At 49.4% G+C, this 16,947-nt stretch overlaps 1 protein-coding gene across 3 annotated transcripts in view; it reads right to left on the reverse strand.

Moving 5' to 3' along the window:
* Positions 1 to 16,947, reverse strand: part of DAAM2 (dishevelled associated activator of morphogenesis 2) — a 131,655-nt gene that overhangs the window by 71,256 nt on the left and 43,452 nt on the right. The window contains exon 1 of one of the 3 annotated variants that reach the window (XM_040249756.1): positions 3,096 to 4,357. The exons of the other annotated variants lie outside the window; for them this stretch is intronic. The gene's annotated coding sequence lies outside the window, so the exon portion shown is untranslated. Of the gene's footprint in view, positions 1 to 3,095; positions 4,358 to 16,947 lie in introns of those variants that run through there. 3 annotated transcript variants of the gene reach the window in all.

Below are 16,947 nucleotides of genomic sequence, written 5' to 3' on the forward strand. Positions count from 1 at the left end.
GGTAGGGGTGGGGGAGATACCCAGTCCTTGCTCACTGGACAAGTATAGGAGATGCTCAGAAATAACCAGACAGCAGAGGGAGGGAAGATACGAATCCATGTGGCCTGTGAAAGGGTTTGACGCCATGGTACAGAGGTGTATGTATGGGGTGGTACGGTTTTATTGTTCAGTCACTCAGTCATTCCAACTCTTTGCAACCCTGTGGACTGCTGCACGCCAGGCTTCCCTGTCCATCACCATCTCCTCCTGGAGCTTGCCCATCAGTTCTACGGCACTCAGCGTTCTTTAGGGTGGAACTCTGGGTGGTATGTATGTGTGTGTTTATAGTGTTACGTAATTAAAAGATGCTTACTTCTTGGAAGGAAAGTTACGACCAACTTAGACAGCATATTTAAAAGCAGAGACATTACTTTGCCAACAAAAGTCCATCCAGTCAAGGCTATGATTTTTCTATTAGTCATGTATGGATGTGAGAGTTGGACTATAAAGAAAGCTGAGCACCAAAGAACTGATGCTTTTGAACTGTGGTGTTAGAGAAGACTCTTGAGAGTCCCTTGGACTGCAAGGAGATCCAACCAGTCCATCCTAAAGGAGATCAGTCCTGGGTGTTCATTGGAAAGACTGATGTTGAAGCTGAAACTCCAATCCTTTGGCCACCTGATGTGAAGAGCTGACTCATTTGAAAAGACCCTGATGCTGGGAAACATTGAGGGCAGGAGGAGAAAGGGACGACAGAGGATGAGATGGTTGGATGGCATCACCAACTCAATGGACATGGGTTTGGGTGGACTCTGGGAGCTGGTGATGGACCGGGAGGCCTGGCGTGCTGTGGTTCATGGGGTCACAAAGAGTCGGACATGACTGAGCGACTGAACTGAACTGATAGTGTTATGCGTGTATGTGTGTGTGTGTGTGTGTGTGCCATGGTACGGATGTATAGGTGATGTGTGTATATATATGTGTGTTCATTCCCAGGAAATAAACACACACAATTCTACTGACTTCCAAGTTTCTGTAGAGAGAAGACCCAGCTAGCTCCCTGATGTATATGAGCAGAGGAAAGAGTAGTATCATTGACAATCAGCCTCCATGCCAATTTAAAATCAGCCCACGCTTGGTTTATGAGGAGCTGCTCAAACGTAATATTCAGGAAATGTTACTGTGGGGAAGACACTGTCTTGTCTTCAGTTTCCCATGAACCACATTATGGCCTGGGAACAGAGATCCACCAAAAGATGCTTGTAGCTGCCGTGGACAAGAGAACGTAGTATTCACATGCAGCATCTCACTGAATCTCAACACAACCCAGCAAGGTCAGTATTTCTGACTGATAAGGACACTGAGGTTTAAAACCAGAAGATGATACCCACACTCTCCTGTCAAACACCATCTCATTCCAACCCAGTTTCAACTCAGGTCTGTAACGTGTATGTACACATACATGTGTGCATTTCTCTGGGTGTATGTTTTTGTCCAGAAGACATAATTGGGTTTTCCTTAGTGTCTGTTAACAAGGTGTACACATGTACCCCAGTGTTCACTGTAGCACTATTTACATGACATGGAAGCAACCTAGATGTCAATCAACAGATGAACGGATACAGAAGCTGCAGGACGTATATACAATGGAATATTACTCAGTCATAAAAAGCAACGAAATTGAGTCAGTGCAGTGAGGTGGATGAACCTAGAGCCTATTATACAGAGTGAAGTCAGGCAGAAAGAGAAAATGAAATGTTGTATATGAACACCTATCTATGGAATCTAGGAAAATGGTACTGAGAAACCCATCTTCAGGGGAGGAACGGAGCTGCAGATGTTGAGAACAAACTCGTGGGCACAGTGGGGGAAGGAAAGGGTGGGACAGGTTGACAAAGCAGCACTGACATAAATATGCTGCTGCTGCTAAGTCGCTTCAGTCGTGTCCGACTCTGCGCGACGGCATAGACGGCAGCCCACCAGGCTCCCCCATCCCTGGGATTCTCCAGGCAAGAACACTGGAATGGGTTGCCATTTCCTTCTCCAATGCATGAAAGTGAAAAGTGAAAGTGAAGTTGCTCAGTCGTGTCCGACTCTTAGCAACCCCATGGACTGCAGCCCACCAGGCTCCTCCGTCCATGGGATTTTCCAGGCAAGAGAACTGGAGTGGGCTGCCATTGCCTTCTCCCATAAATATGCTACCGTGTGTAAAATAGCTGGCTAGTGGGAAGCTGCTGTATAGCACCAGGCGCTCTGCGATCAACTAGAGGAGTGGGTGGCTCAGGAGTAAGTCATGACTGATATAGTTATGGCTGATTCTAGTTGTTGTACAGTAGAAACCAACACAACAATGTAAGGCAATTATCCTCCAATTTAAAAAAACAATGTGCATACTCCTTCTGCCTCTATTTGAAATTCTGTTGTTATAGTTTAGCCCTTTCCCCAATAAGCCTGAGATGGAAAAAAAAAAATTGCTGACAATAATGTGTCCTCAAACTATACCATGCTCCATATTTTACAAGATAGAGATTCAGCACATGTTTAGAAAGAAGGACAGTAACATTTACTAAGAGCTAGGCTGGGCTCAAACATTTGCCTTTTTTATTTCACTTAATTAGCCCAGCAGCCTGCAAAGATGGTCTTATGCATTTTTACACATAGGGAAATTAAAGCTTAAGAAAAGGTAAGCAACTTGCCCAAGTTAGCCGAGTTCATAAAAAGTGTGAACCTCAGTCTGCTGCTGCTGCTGCTGCTAAGTCACTTCAGTCGTGTCCGACTCTGTGCGACCCCATAGACGGCAGCCCATCAGACTCCACCGTCCCTGGGATTCTCCAGGTAAGAACACTGGAGTGGGTTGCCATTTCCTTCTTCAATGCATGAAAGTGAAAAGTCAAAGTGAAGTCTAATTGATTTCAAAACTCAGACAGTGTTCCCACTGCACAGAAACGGCAGCATCATGGTAAACAGTTGTCGTCCCCCGGCCCCCGGCCCCCAGCCATGGAAGCCTTCCCATCCCTTCCCCATCGCCCACCCCAACTCTCAGGGAAGAACTGAACGCTAGCACGGAGAAGCCCTGTCCCCCGGCCGCAGGCAACAATCGGGCCCCATCATCTTACCGCCCACGCTGAGCCACAGAAAGATCCAGGCTACCCATCTTCAGAGCCAGCCTCTTGAGGATGAGTGCCAGGCACTCTCACAAGACCTGCTGGCTTGGTTTAAGGCTCTGCCTCTGCCGTCCTGAAATCTTCAGTAATTTCTGAACAAGCAGCCTTGCCTCTCCATTTTGCGCTGAGGCCCATGAATCTCGCAGCTGGTCCTGCCCATCTTCCAAGGAAGCCAGCTCGGGCAGCCTTTCCCAGGAAGAGCAGCCCAGCCAGCCACTCCCTGCGTGTTTCCAAAAATGTTACCCACAGTCCCCGAATGGTCAGGACAGAACGGAGACAAGTTGCTTTAATCTGGGGTGGCTTCCTGGCCCTAACGGCCTTGATGGGGCAACACAGTAACTGCTGGGCTGCTCCCCACCCTGCTCTCTCCTCTCCATCCCACCTCACCCCTCCGGCCGCATGCTCCCTGGTCACTCCTCCCTAAACACATCATTGCTCAAGGGATTAAAATTCCTGGAGGGCACGGACACTTCCGCTTTATCTCCAACTCCCCTGACCCGGGCTCTTTCTGCACACACAGCAGGAACTTGATGGGAGCGAAGGGATACACTGCAGAATGTGTTTCCTGAATTCTTGACCCCATCAGTTACAGGGTCTAGCATCAATGTGATGACTTTGCTCAGACACAAAGATTATGGGTCCTTCTACAATTGGATAAATATTAAAAGCAAGAACAATGCGTTAGCTTTGAAATAAGAGTTTACAAAAAAAATTGGTTCTGCTTGTTCTACATTTGTGTTTGCAACATTTATCCCCTAGCCCACGCCGACCTCTGCTTCTTCCTCCTCTCCTTTCCCTGTGCAGGTCCTACCTTCTCCAAGCAGCCTTCTTAACCATCCTCGGCTATCTGAATTCTTCCAAATAAACTCAGAGCCCTTGCTGTCTATCCTTTTTATAGGATGCTGCATCATAGGCTACCCCGCGGCCCTTCATGTTATTTGACGTCTTGAATTCATTTATCTTTTTCATGCCAATGAGCTTTTCCACCATCTACACTGAGTGCCCCAGGAACATGACATAACGCCATGTGTGCCATGAATGAAAGCCACCTGACGGCAGGCAGTGTGGGTGGGGAATCGACAGAGGAGGAAGTTATTAACCCCAGAAATAAAATCTTCCCAGCAAACCAAATGTATTCCGGTCCTTCAACCATTTCTCTTCTTAATGTTAGGGGAAGCACACTGATTGAAACCTTCCACCCTGGCCAGGCACCATAGTAACCATTTGCATAGGTTGTTTTACCACAGGAGGTCCTGGTATGGAACACGGAACTAATAAGCCTCCACCAACCGGAAGAGTTCGAGAAAGGTCAAAAGGAGACACCACAGGTCTGACCACCTCCCAGGATCCTTCTCTCTAGCATCCATCTTGGCTGAACAAGGCGTGCACCACCAGGAAGGACTCTGAGTCAGAATGATTGGCTGAGGACAACCCAAAAGCTAATCCCATCACCGTAAAACCCGAGACTGCAGAGCCAGTGGCAGAGCTGTTCTCCTAGGTTCCCTTACCCTACTGCTCTCCACCCGGGAGCCCTTTCCCAATAAAATCTCTTGCTTTGTCAGCACATGTGTCTCCTTGGACAATTCATTTCCAAGTGTTAGACAAGAGCCCAGCTTCAGGCCCTGGAAGGGGTCCCCCTTCCTGCAACATTAAGAGTTCACTGGAGGTCAAAGGCATCCAGACCTTGGCCAGACACCATCAAGAGGTGTCTCAAGTGGCCCTCAGCAAGAGGCGAAAGCGTGTGCCTTGACAGACCCACGTGGCTAAATGAGGTCTTGGCATTCCCAGACAAAACACTGGACATTTTCATTTCTGTTTGTTTCTGCTGCCCTCGCTCCCTTCCAGCAAACCAAAGACATCTCGTATGTAAAAGGCGTGAGATATTTTTCCTCCCTGTGCTTCTAGAATGGGATGCTTCCTCCAAGGGAAGTGAGACCTCGGCTGGGAGACTTCAGGCTATAGAAGGTGGGGTTTCCCCTTTGGAACCCAGACCATGCCCTCCAGAGCTTCAAGCCCAGTCTCTGCGTGGACTCCCCCATCCCTAATTCATGTTTCTTTGACCCAGACACCCCTGTAAGCTGTACCCGGATTCTCTCCACTGAAGGAACTTTACTTACCCGAGGGCCCCTCACGTCCCTTTCGCCTCCCTCCTCAGTGTCCACCTCGCCTGGAAACTGCACTTCTGCACATCAGCATGACTTCTTTCCAGCCTGTCTCCCCACCTCCTCCAGAGGCTGTCTTCCCAGGACCTTCTCCATGGTGTTTCAGAACAACATGACATCCAACCCAGCTTTCCCCACGCTCCACTTTTTCTCATCTCTTTGATTTCAACTAGCTGGTCCCCCTGTCTGCAGCACCACTCCTGGACCCTCCCCTTCCTCCTGGCCACCCACCTGGCAGCCTGTGCCCTTGCTCACAGGTGTGGTGAGGTGCCCCTCCTTAGCATCCTGTGTTTCTCCCATCAGACATCAGAGCTGCCGCTGCCGCTTCCTGAATAGGGTCGCTCTCGATGGGCTCCTACATCCTTGAGTTCAGGACCAGCGTCGCACGGTCTCTTGGGAGCCCTGCACCCAGCAAAGCTGGTCCCAAAGCTGGTGTGCTGGGGCTTGGCCAAGGTTCACACCTCCAGTCTCTGTCCTTCTCCCTCACCCCTTCCCCTCCCAGCAAACCTTCCCTCTCTTTTCAGACGAATTCAGCCAGTGGTCTCTCCCGAAGCGTCATCTCCCCCATCTCCAGCTCCTTATTTCCAATGACCCACATGTCTGCTCTGAAATGCTGGCACCATTCCCACTGACTTCCTCTCAAACCGTCTTTGCTCTTCCCGCCTGTAGCCCACCTCGGCTTTCCTCTGTGAGTGACGCCACGGTCCGAGGTTCAAAGCACAGCTCATCCTTAACGCTTCCTGTCTTGAGAAAGGCTGCATGCCAGGGCTTTACATGTATTATCTCATTTCTTGACCACATCAAACTCCGAGAAGTGGGTATCAGCATCCTGAGTTTAGACCAGGAAACTCTTCCCTTCTCTTTCACATCTGAGGCTGAGAGAAGTCCGGTGACCTCCCCAAGGTCACAAGCACATAATTGACTGTGCTGGGGTGAGAGGCAGGTTTTGACAGGCCGTCCAAAAGACCACCAAGTGCGTGTGCACACAAACACACACACAAATGCACAATGTTCCCTCCTTTATAATTATCCAATCAGTCTCCACGCCCAGTCAATTCCCACTTGGAAATGCTTCCTTCATAGGCCCTTTGATCTCCCATGTGGACCCAACTCAGACACACAGGGCATGACTGTGTGGTCACAGAGCTGGGGGGATGGGAGGCCATGGGTCCTGCTTGTCTGGCCAGCAGTGCTGACCTCCCCTTGTGCTCACAGCTTGGAAGCATTTCTCCAAGGCCCCATCCTTTCTTACCAGTTTGGCTGACCTCCAGCCCAGGAAGAGGCTGAGCTCTTTTCCCTGTACCTGCACCTCACTCACTGCTCCTCTTGGCCTCAGGCCCAAAGCCGTCAACAGGCTACCCACCTGGAGCACACACTGGGTTTCCAGGTTTCTTCCCCCAATTTAGCTCTTGGTTTCCCCACTCTCCACAGAAGAATCCCAAGGACAGTGGATCCCATCCTAAGGGGTTTCTCAACAATGCAGATCCCAGGGCCCTGCTCTTAGCATTTCTGAATCAGCAGACCTGGGTAAGCATAAATCTGCTTTTTAACAAGTTCTTCAAGGGACTGGGATGCAAGTGGTTTCACTGACTTCCCTTCTCTTTCACATCCGTACCAACCTTTTTTTTTTTCCCCAAAAAATTCACCCTTCTTTCCAGAGTAGTGCTCAAATCCCCCAAGTTCTCATCCCTGGCTGCACAGTGGAATCACAGGGCATTCTGAAAATATTTATGCCCAAATCCCAACCAGAACCAATTAAAACAGAATCTCTGGGCAGATGTCAGGGAGCCACTGGGGTGAGCAGCTCATCCTCCTTTGCTCAGGACTGTCTCAGTTTTAATCCTGAAAGTCCCATATCCCTGGGAAGTTCTGAATCCCAGGAAAACGGGATCAGTCAGTTACTCTACAAGGCTCTGGGTAAGGGGTTGGGGGTGGCGAGGTGTAACTGTTTCCTGGTGATTCTAATTTGCAGCCAAGCTCACCAAACACTGGACCTCATCCACGCTCACCTGCCTTTTGTTTGCACTCAGCTCACCTAATCTCAAAATGTGTCTCTAGACCAGCAGCATCAGTGTCAACTGGGAACTTGTTTTAAAAAGGGAGAGCCAACTCTAACTAGAATTTGTGCTTTTCTTGGATACAGAGGGCTGTTCTGGTGGCTCGGTGGTAAAGAATCTGCCTGCTAAGTACTCTTGCCTGGGAAATCCCACGGACAGAGGAGCCCGGTGGGCTACAGTCCATGGGGTCGTAAAGAGTCAGATACAACTGGACCGACTAAACAACAACGACGACAGACAGCTACAGGAGGATCCTTTGATACCCTACCCAGAGCCAGAAAACTTCACTGACTTAAGTGGGGACTAAGGAGTTAACTGGTGGTGGTCTGAGGCTGGGAGGTTTCAGTTCTCCCTGGAGGGGTGTAGTGGTGGCCAGAGTGGGCTGCATTTTGATTCAAATGCACTGACCCTTTACTGACCACTACTAAACTAGCTGGCGTGTTCATGACATCTCACAAAATTCAACACTAACCCTGTCCAGCGTACGGTGTTGGGGTTTTTCAGGGTCCATCTATGAAACTTTCCTCTTCTGGCTCAAGTTCAGGGCCAGTTGAGAAAGAGATTCATGGAGCAAACAGATGGAGGTCACAGTATCAGCCACGTTCCTGATAAAACTGTGGGAGTGTGCGGCTGTCTCTTTAGACAAATGGACTTCCTGATACTTCACCCATGAGTGAGGCCAGCTGACGTGTCCAGTCCTTGGCAGAGGAGGGTGACCGTGGACCTTTCCATAGGAGCAGGTTTCCAACCCCACCACCCAGAGCTGGCCAGATGCACCACCCTGCAGACAGCAGAACCCAGAGAAGGGAGGAGTGTTGGCCAGCCCAGCTCGTTACCTCCCAGAGGCACTGGTCAAAGCTGCCTCGCCTCTTCCCCGGGGAAGTGATGGGGAGGGAGAGGCTGAGGTTCTCCACCCCCACACCCATTAAAGCCTGGCTCCTTTCTTGGACCAGGCCAGCATCTCTTGGGGTGGGATCAGGGAATGAATGGCTTTAATATCTGATGGTTGTAAAAGTTCCCTGGGTGATGCTAAGGTGCTGTGACTATTGAGTAACCACTCTTGAGGAGATCCTCTCTGGAAATGAGAAGCCAGAGAGATGCTCCCCTCTAAGAGGTGGGGGTTGCTCCTATTTCTCAACCAGGGAAACAAGGTCTGGGGAACCTTGGGCATCTAGCCCACTGCCTGGAGCCAGTCAACAGAATCCTAAGGATGAGTAATAGCAGTAAATGAATCGGCTTTCTCCAAATCTTGGGTGGACTTGGAGGTTGATCAGCCAGGTTGGAGCCAGATAAGCTAAACCAGTGGTTCTGGAATCTCCTGGAGGGATTGTTAAATGCAGCTCAATGGGCCCCACTCCCAGAGTTTCTGATTCAGAGGGAGGGCTGGGCAGCTGTGAGAAGAGAAGGGCACAGGTTTGTCTGCTGGGTAGGTCTTTGGCACCAGCTTTAAGGATGGCCTTGCCTGGGGTTCACTCAACCTCTCTGGGGCTTGGCTTCTTCAAACAGCCATCATCACAGGAACAATGACCCCGTGTGTTGCTGGTGAGCTGAACCAGTACACGTGAAGCACCTAGTGTGGAGCCTGGCACTTAGTAGGATTGCGGATAAATTGTTGATGTTGATTATTATTTGCAGATGATGTTGTTTTTCAGGGATGGCTTCTTTGAAAAGACTGGGAGGAGGTTTTGGGAGGCAGGCAAGAATACCAAGAGGCAGAACACCAAAGAGAGAAACAGCCAAGTCTGGAAGGATGCAGGGGGGAGCCAGAAACGGAGCAGAAGCCAGTGCACAGAAGGGACAGGCAAACTGTGTGCAGAGGGTGGGGGTCTGCTGCGGACCTGGCTGGAGAGAGGCTGGGAGTCAGAGTTGCCCAAAATAGAACTCCCTCCTCTCCAAGTCCTCAATGCTCTCCCCCTGCCCCCTCCCTTTCTCCCTGGGCCACACTCCACATGCCTCTGTCCAGACTCATTTGTTAGAACTGACCCCCCCACCACCACCAACTGCACCCCCACCCCTGCCCTAGGGACTCAAGGAATTTTAGCAATGTGTTCAGTTCCAAGTGCTAGAGGAAAGAAGCACAGTAAAAAGGGAAAAACCCTGTCTCTAGGCTTGTGTCTTTGTATGGCTACCCACAGCCCCCCAAGTTTTCCTCTCCCCTAAGAGACGGGCATTCGGACTCAGCATCTGGTTAGAAGTATCCAAGCCAACTGGTACCAATGGCCTGCCTCCCCGCTCACCCAACCACAAAGCCCTCCCTGCTATCTCTGTCAACCCATGTCCTTCTCTCTTTCATAACTAGACTCAAAGCTTATCTCCCTGAAGTCTTCCCTGGATGAACCTCACCTGATTGTAAGAGTTTCTTCCTCCATGTATGCATGCATCCACCCATCCATTCATTCCACAAATGTTTACGCAGCATCTGCTCTTGTAACAGAGGAGAACAAACCTGACTCCATGGTGGATCTGTTTCTTTAGCTCTAACCCTTGCGCATGGTTGCCGGTGCTTAGTCCTGTTGGCTCTGTACGTTTGTAAAAGATTGTTGCCTAGCCCCAAATACACATAATAGCCCATTCTCAAGGCTCCGACCTTTAAAGGTAAAATGCTTTCCCATTCACATAGAGATAAAAAGTAGAACAGAAAACTATTATCAATAACTATCTGATTAATGTGGATATTTTTAGGCATACTGTGATCAGACCTACATGGACAGCTGCAAGAACGAAGGATTACTGCACCAGGTTTGCAACAACCAGCCACACCCTCTGCTCTTTGGGTATAAAACAAGCCTGAATTCTAACTCAGGTGAGATGGCTCTTCGGGACACTAGTCCATCATCTTCTCAATATGCTGGCTTTCTGAATAAAACCTCTATTCCTTGCCCCCCAAAATCATCTCTTTTGATTTTTTGACCTGTTGCACAGTGAGCGCTACAAGCTTGGACCTGGTGACCCTCTGACTAGGCACGTGCTGGGTAGCAGGGACTCCAGTCCCTTCCCTCCTACAGCCTAAGGAAGATGGCACTAGAGTGGGAGTTCACAGTCAAAAGGAGACAACAGTGTCCCTTTGACATGTTCAAGTTCACGCTCATGCTCTTCAATCCTCCTTTTTAGCAGAAGAGGAGACCTCCCAGTCAGTGGTGAAACAGCATCCTCTTTGCTTACACACAAAAATCACACCAAAGAAAACACACCTGCATAACATACTTTATGGTTCCATGTTGCCTTCCATCCTGAGGACTTTAGAAACATGTCTGAGCCTCAGTGCATGTCATCTTCAGTAACTCACTCAGCCTCTGTATCTGGCACCTAGGGACCATCTTAACTGACATGAATTGACCTGCTCAGATGTGCCAGGCAGGAGAGATAAGAGCTGAATAAGGCACGTTCCTGAGCGCCTAATGGTGACAGTCCAGTGGGAGAGCCAGGCATGAAAGAGCTAGTCTAGCACTGTATGGGGTGGACACAGGTAAGGCACTGCAATGTGAGTGGAGAGAGGCAACTGCTGCAGTCTGGCTGTTGGCCAGGAGGAGGCCAGGCAGGCTTCCTGCAGGAGGCAATGGAGAGAAGCAGTAAGTCTTACACTGAGCCTGTGCAGTGGCTTGGCTCCTGCCATCTCAGGTCATCTCACCCACGTCTCACTGACTTCGCTTCCCTCCTTTCCTTGTCCCACCATCTCAGAATGTCCCGGGTACTGGGGCTTCTGGGAAAATGAATCCATGTGAATGTGGTCAAAGGGAAAAAATGTCACCATACCAATAACTTCATTAAGTCATAAAAGCTAAATATAAAAAGAAAAGGTTATTTCCCCTGGCTATTTTTAGTTGGTGCTCAGATACCCGCCTTGGCCTATTCAACGCCAGTGCAACCAGGGGCCAGAGCTGAATTTTCAAATGTTGCACCGCGGTCTTCGGAGCCGGAAAACAGCTCCTGGCAGATGGAAAAGGGCAGGGCTTCATCTGACTTGTGAGCTGAGTCAGGGCTGTACCAGGCTCTGCACAAAGCAGCTACAGCTGTGAGTCAAAGGCCTCTTTAGCTAGGGAAGCTGAGTGAGGAGGAGGCTGTCACATCATACTTTTTGTCAAGCACAGTCATCCTCCCAACAGGTAGTGAAAGTCACTGCTTCCAAAGCATGCAGGGGGCACAAGTTTGATCCCTGGTCAGGGAACTAAGATCCCACACCCAACAGAACACATCAAAAAAAAAACAAAAACAAAACAAGAAGGATGAAGGTTTTTACATACCTAGGAATAGGAAAGAATCTGAAGACAGTGCTTGCTAACATGGAGTGAGATTTCATATGACATGAGAGGTTTGCCCTGATATTCACCCCTGGCTGAGTCAGCTTGAAGCCAATCCCCCTTTCTCTGGGGAGGATTATATGTTATTCAAGGGGCAACATTTTATTTTCACTGAGGCTAACGAACTTCGACCGCAAGACTCCTTTCTGAGAAGCAAAGGCCCTAGGAATAGAATGGAGCCGAGAATCCAGAATTTGAGCTTCTAAACTTGGCTCTGCCAGGAACCCACTCTAAGACCTTGGGAAAGTTTGCTTCCTCAAAAGCCTCACTTTCTTGGTCAGGACAGGTCATACCCCACAGCGCTGTCAGGAGCAGTAACTGACAAATTCAGGAATAAGATGGCAGGCCAGATACAGAGCATTTTATGAGGAAAATATTTCCCAATATATTTTGCCTCTGGGAAATCCAGATGTTCAATTTTTTTTTTTCATTTTCTCCTGTACCCTTCTGATTGTTGTTGTGGGTTTGTTGATTTGGGGCCACATCATGTAGCAGCGCAGGGTCCCTAAAACCAGGGATCAAACCTGTGCCCCCGGCAATGGGAGCCAGGAGTCTTAATCACTGGATCAGCAAGGAAATCCCTCCCATACCCTTCTATTAATATGAAAGCTAAGCCATGGCTTTTCTCTGGTCAGAGAAGATTTATAACCGCCCCCCCCCCCAAACAAAAAGGTCAACTGAGCAGGGAAGGGTCACTAAGAGGCAATGTTGTTTACTCTGGACAGGAAGAGGAAATAGAGAAACGTTCTAGGATTAGGAAGGGGAGGAAGTAAATGAGCAGGATTTCACTTCCACACCTGGGAGGAGGGACATGATGAGAAAGGAGCCAATGACCTGGAGAATCCTAAGAGACAAACCGCACACCTGGGGAAATACCACGCCCCTTGGAGAAGCCCCATCTTCAGCTAGGCTCAGAGCAACAGGGCTCCACCAGGGGCAAATTGGGAAGGACCGGGGGGCTGTCCTCGAGCCTGCCCAAGAATGGGCCTTCATACCCACAACAGCTGAAACTCAGGCCCCTCAGGGGAAGGTGGGTGTCTGGGAGAGTGGGGGACCTGAAGAAGCCACAGCTTCAGCAACAGGTGCCAAGTAACCCTTTAAAAGCTCCAGGACAAGAGCAGACCCGGCCCCTTCAGCGGATTTCAGAATGTCGACTACAAACTGGCACTTGCCAAGAACAGCTGCCAGCAACTGAACAACAGTGTGGGCATCTGCCATGTCCCGCCGCAGAGACGGAACCCTGTGCCGTGGCAGCTGCTGACCTTCAGCCCCCCCGGGAGGGTTCAGGGTGCAGTGAGGCACTCTGTGCTCCATGGAAGAGGCTGCAGCAGTTCTTTAGGTAGGCAGATATCTTGAACTGATTGCATGATCCCAATCTTTGCATCTCTTCGTAACTAGAAAAGTACAAAATCTCTTCATGGTGACATCAGCTCTTGGTGACTAGCAGAAAACCTTTTGTAAAGTAAGCACTTGATTGTGTTGAACGCCCCCCTTTACCAAAATCTTATATATTGACCTTCCCCCATGTCTCTCTGGAGTGGTATCTCGAAGCTATCTGAGGTGCTGTTTCCTGGGCTGCAGTCCTCATTTTGCCACAAATAAAACTGAATTCGCAACCCCCAAGCTGTGCATCTTTTTGAGTTGACAAGCATCAGGATCCTAGATGCAGAGGGAACACAGAACACCTCAATGCACGTCAGCGCGGAACCTGCGGCCATGGGAAAACGGGAGCTTCCCCAGCGAGCAGATGACTAAGGAGGGACCCCCTAGAAGACTGAATCCTGACTTCACTGGACCATAAGTCTCTGTGCATCATCACAGAAAAGATGAAGATACCTTTATTGACCAGGCTAAGGTTTTTTTATTGCAAGTGATCAATTCCAGCAAGTAATTATTTTTCTTGCACGTGTAAGTTGTAACGTACACATGTTCCCCAGCCATTTCAAGAAGTCTGCAATAAATATTAGCTGCCTTCATCATCATCATAACTAAGTTCTCCCCAGACTGATATGGAGGGAGGGCAGGCTAGAACAAGGAGCAAGAAGCAGTCCTACTTACTTCAGATCTGAGTTCTCTGGGAGCTGAAGGAGCCTGGAGGGATCAGGAGAGGAGAGAAGAACCGGGGAGGGGGTGCAGAGCTGCATCTGGAGGGTTTGCCCTCTATTACTTTCTGCAAGTCTACTCAAGCCCTCCCTTCTCACTCAGGTTTAACTCTAAAGAATCCACCCATTGCTCTGCCCTTTCCTCCCCACTCAAAAGGGCTACAGAGGAGGGGGGCACCAGGACGTCTGCCCCCTTAGCACCTGCCTGACCTGTCTGAATTGGGTCCTGCAGGCCCACTCCTCTGCCCACTCACTCACTGTCTGTGTAGCCCTAGAAGGGGAGCACAGTGGTAATGAGCCAGAACTCAGGTTGCTTAAGAGCAGATCCCAGCACCACTGACCGGCTATGTTTTCTTTGGCAACTTAGTTTGCCTCCCTGTGCCTCTGTGTCCCCATCTGAAAACGTAAATAATAGTAATTTGCCTCCAAAGGTAGTTGCAGGGATTAAGTTAGTGGGTTAGTGGTCTTGTACATGATGGTCAGGGTCATGCCTGGCTCCCAGCAAATACTGTGTAAGTAGCAATAACTACTCACCTTCTCAATGAGATTACTTAAAATAACCCTTCTTCCATGTGCAAAAAGGGAACCCTCCACACCGTTTGTGGAAATATAAACTGGCATAGCCACTGTGGAGAACAGTAGGGAGGTCCCTTAAGAAACTACAACTAGAACTATCACACGATCTGGCAATGCCACTCCTGGGCATATATCTTCAGAAAGCCATAATTCAAAAAGATACATGCACCTCCATGTTCAGAGCACCACTGCTGACAATAGCCAAGACATGGAAGCGACCTAATGTCCATCAACAGAGGAATGGATAAAGAGCTGTGATATATAAACACACAGGGGAATACTACTCAGCCATAAAAAATGAATGAAATAATGCATTTGCAGCACCGTGGATAGACCAAGAGATTAGCATACTAAGTGAAGTACGTCAGAGAAAGACAAATATCATATAATATCACTTAAATGTGGAATCTTAAAGAATGATACAAATGAACTGATCTACAAAACAGAAAGACTTACACAGAAAACAAACTTAAGGTTCCCAAGAGGAAAGGTGGGGAGGGAATAAGTTAGGAGTTTGGGATTAATATATACACACTACTATAGATAATAAAGATTATCAACACTACTATAGATACTGCATCGCACAAGGAACTCTACTCAGTATTCTATAATAACCTATATGGGAAAAGAATCTGAAAAAGAATAGATATACCTACATGTGTAACTGAATCACTTCTCTGTACATCTGAAACTAATACAACATTGTAAATCAACTAGATTCCAATATAAAATAAAATTTTTTAATGAAAAAAATTTTAAATGCAACAAATATAGTCAGTGATGAATATGCAACAACAGAAATCATAAAAGTTTAAAATTAAAAAATAAAAAAAAACCTCTTCCAACACCATCCACTCCCTTTTCCCTCCTCCTATCTTCCACATAGACTTATCACCATACAAGATGCTATATATATTATTTTCTATCTCTCCCTGTTTGTCCATCATTCATTGTGTATCCATAGGGCCCAGAATTACTGCCTAGCACCTAGCAGACCCTGTAATAAAGGATGAATACAGGAACTTTTCTTACTAACTGTATAACCTTAAGCAGGTTTCATGGGCTTCCCAGGTGGCACAGTGGTAAAGAATCCACCTGCCAATGTAGGAGGCACAAGAGACACAGGTTCAAGCCCTGGGTTGGGAAGATCCCCTGGAGTAGGAAATAGCAACCCGCTCCGCTATTCTTGCCTGGAGAATCCCATGGACAGAGGACCCTGACGGGCTACAGTCCGTGGGGCCGCAGGGCTGGACACTACTGAGCACTACCATCAGCATAAGCAAATTATGTAACTCCACACACACCTCAGTCTACTCATCAGGAAAATGGGACTGACATGAGGATGAAATGAGATAACATTTGCAAATATGTCCTCTCCAGTCCTTGGCACGTGGTGGATGGATGTCAGCTGACCTGGGAGGACCAGTCTCAGCCTGGCTCAGGCAGGGCCTGCAATAGTTACTCCCCAAATCTCTTCCCCTGTGGCAAGGCAAGGCTGGACTGCAGAGCCACTGGCAACTGTCCAGGTGGCAGAGGGATGTCAGAGGTGGCCGCCTATGGAGCTGCCCTGGTCCTGATGCAGGGTCCTGACCCAGGCAGCTGGAGTCTCCCCCCACCCCCTCCTGCTGGGAGACACCGCCTGGGCTCGGAGCGTTTGGGGTGTAGGAGCCAAGTGGTGGGAACCTCTGCCTGCCTGGGTCCCACGCCACATCCTGGCCTTGGGGGAAGTGGGCCCAAGGCCGGGCCTGACTTCCCAGCCATTCCCAGGCGGCCTGCTCTCCTGCAGGCCCAGCTGGGCGGACTGAACCAGAGGCCCACAGGGGCAGGTCTGTCCCTCAGCACTGCCTTGTCCCCACCCACGAGGAGGGAGACACAGGCCTCAGCAAGGAGGGCCCGCGTTCACGGCTCAGCTCTGTCGGCCCTGAAACCTACCTGCCTTCCCAGCCCGGGGAAGGGAGTGTGTTCAAAGGCAGATGAGCCTCAAGAGGCCAAATCGCAGAGAGGACACAGAGGAGCCAACTCCAGCCAGGATCTTCTCCCATTTCCCCCAGTTTTCCAGCTTTCCAGCAGCTTCCCCAAGAGTTCACCCCGCTCCAAAGCTCACCCGGAAAGAGAGGAGAACAGATGTGCAAGCTGAGCGTGGATGGGGAAGATGGATAAATGAAACCAAGCGTTTACCCCATGGCTCATTAATTCCCCAGTCACATGTGGAGGCCCCACTCTGTGCCAGGCACAGCATGCTGCAGGGGTGTGGTCATGAATAGAAGGCAGACCTGGGGACTTCCCTGGTGGTCCAGGGTAAGACTCTGTGCCCCCAGTGCAGGGCGGCAGGGGGAGTTGGGGGTTGGTCTGGCTTCAATCCTTGGTCAGGAAACTAGACCCTACAGGCCTAGGCTGCAACTAAAAGACCCAGCATGCTGCATTGGAAGGACTGATTCTGAAGCTGAAGCTCCAATACTTTGGCTACCTGATGCCACGAGCCAACTCACTGGAAAAGACCCTGATGCTGGAAAGATTGAGGGCAAGAGGAGCAGGGGGCGACAGAGGATGAGATGGTAGGATGGCATTACCAACTCAATGGACATGAGTTTGAGCAAGCTCCGGGAAAC

This window comes from Oryx dammah, unplaced genomic scaffold, assembly GCF_014754425.2.
Source record: "Oryx dammah isolate SB20612 unplaced genomic scaffold, SCBI_Odam_1.1 HiC_scaffold_11, whole genome shotgun sequence".
Classification (NCBI taxonomy): Eukaryota; Metazoa; Chordata; class Mammalia; order Artiodactyla; family Bovidae; genus Oryx; species Oryx dammah.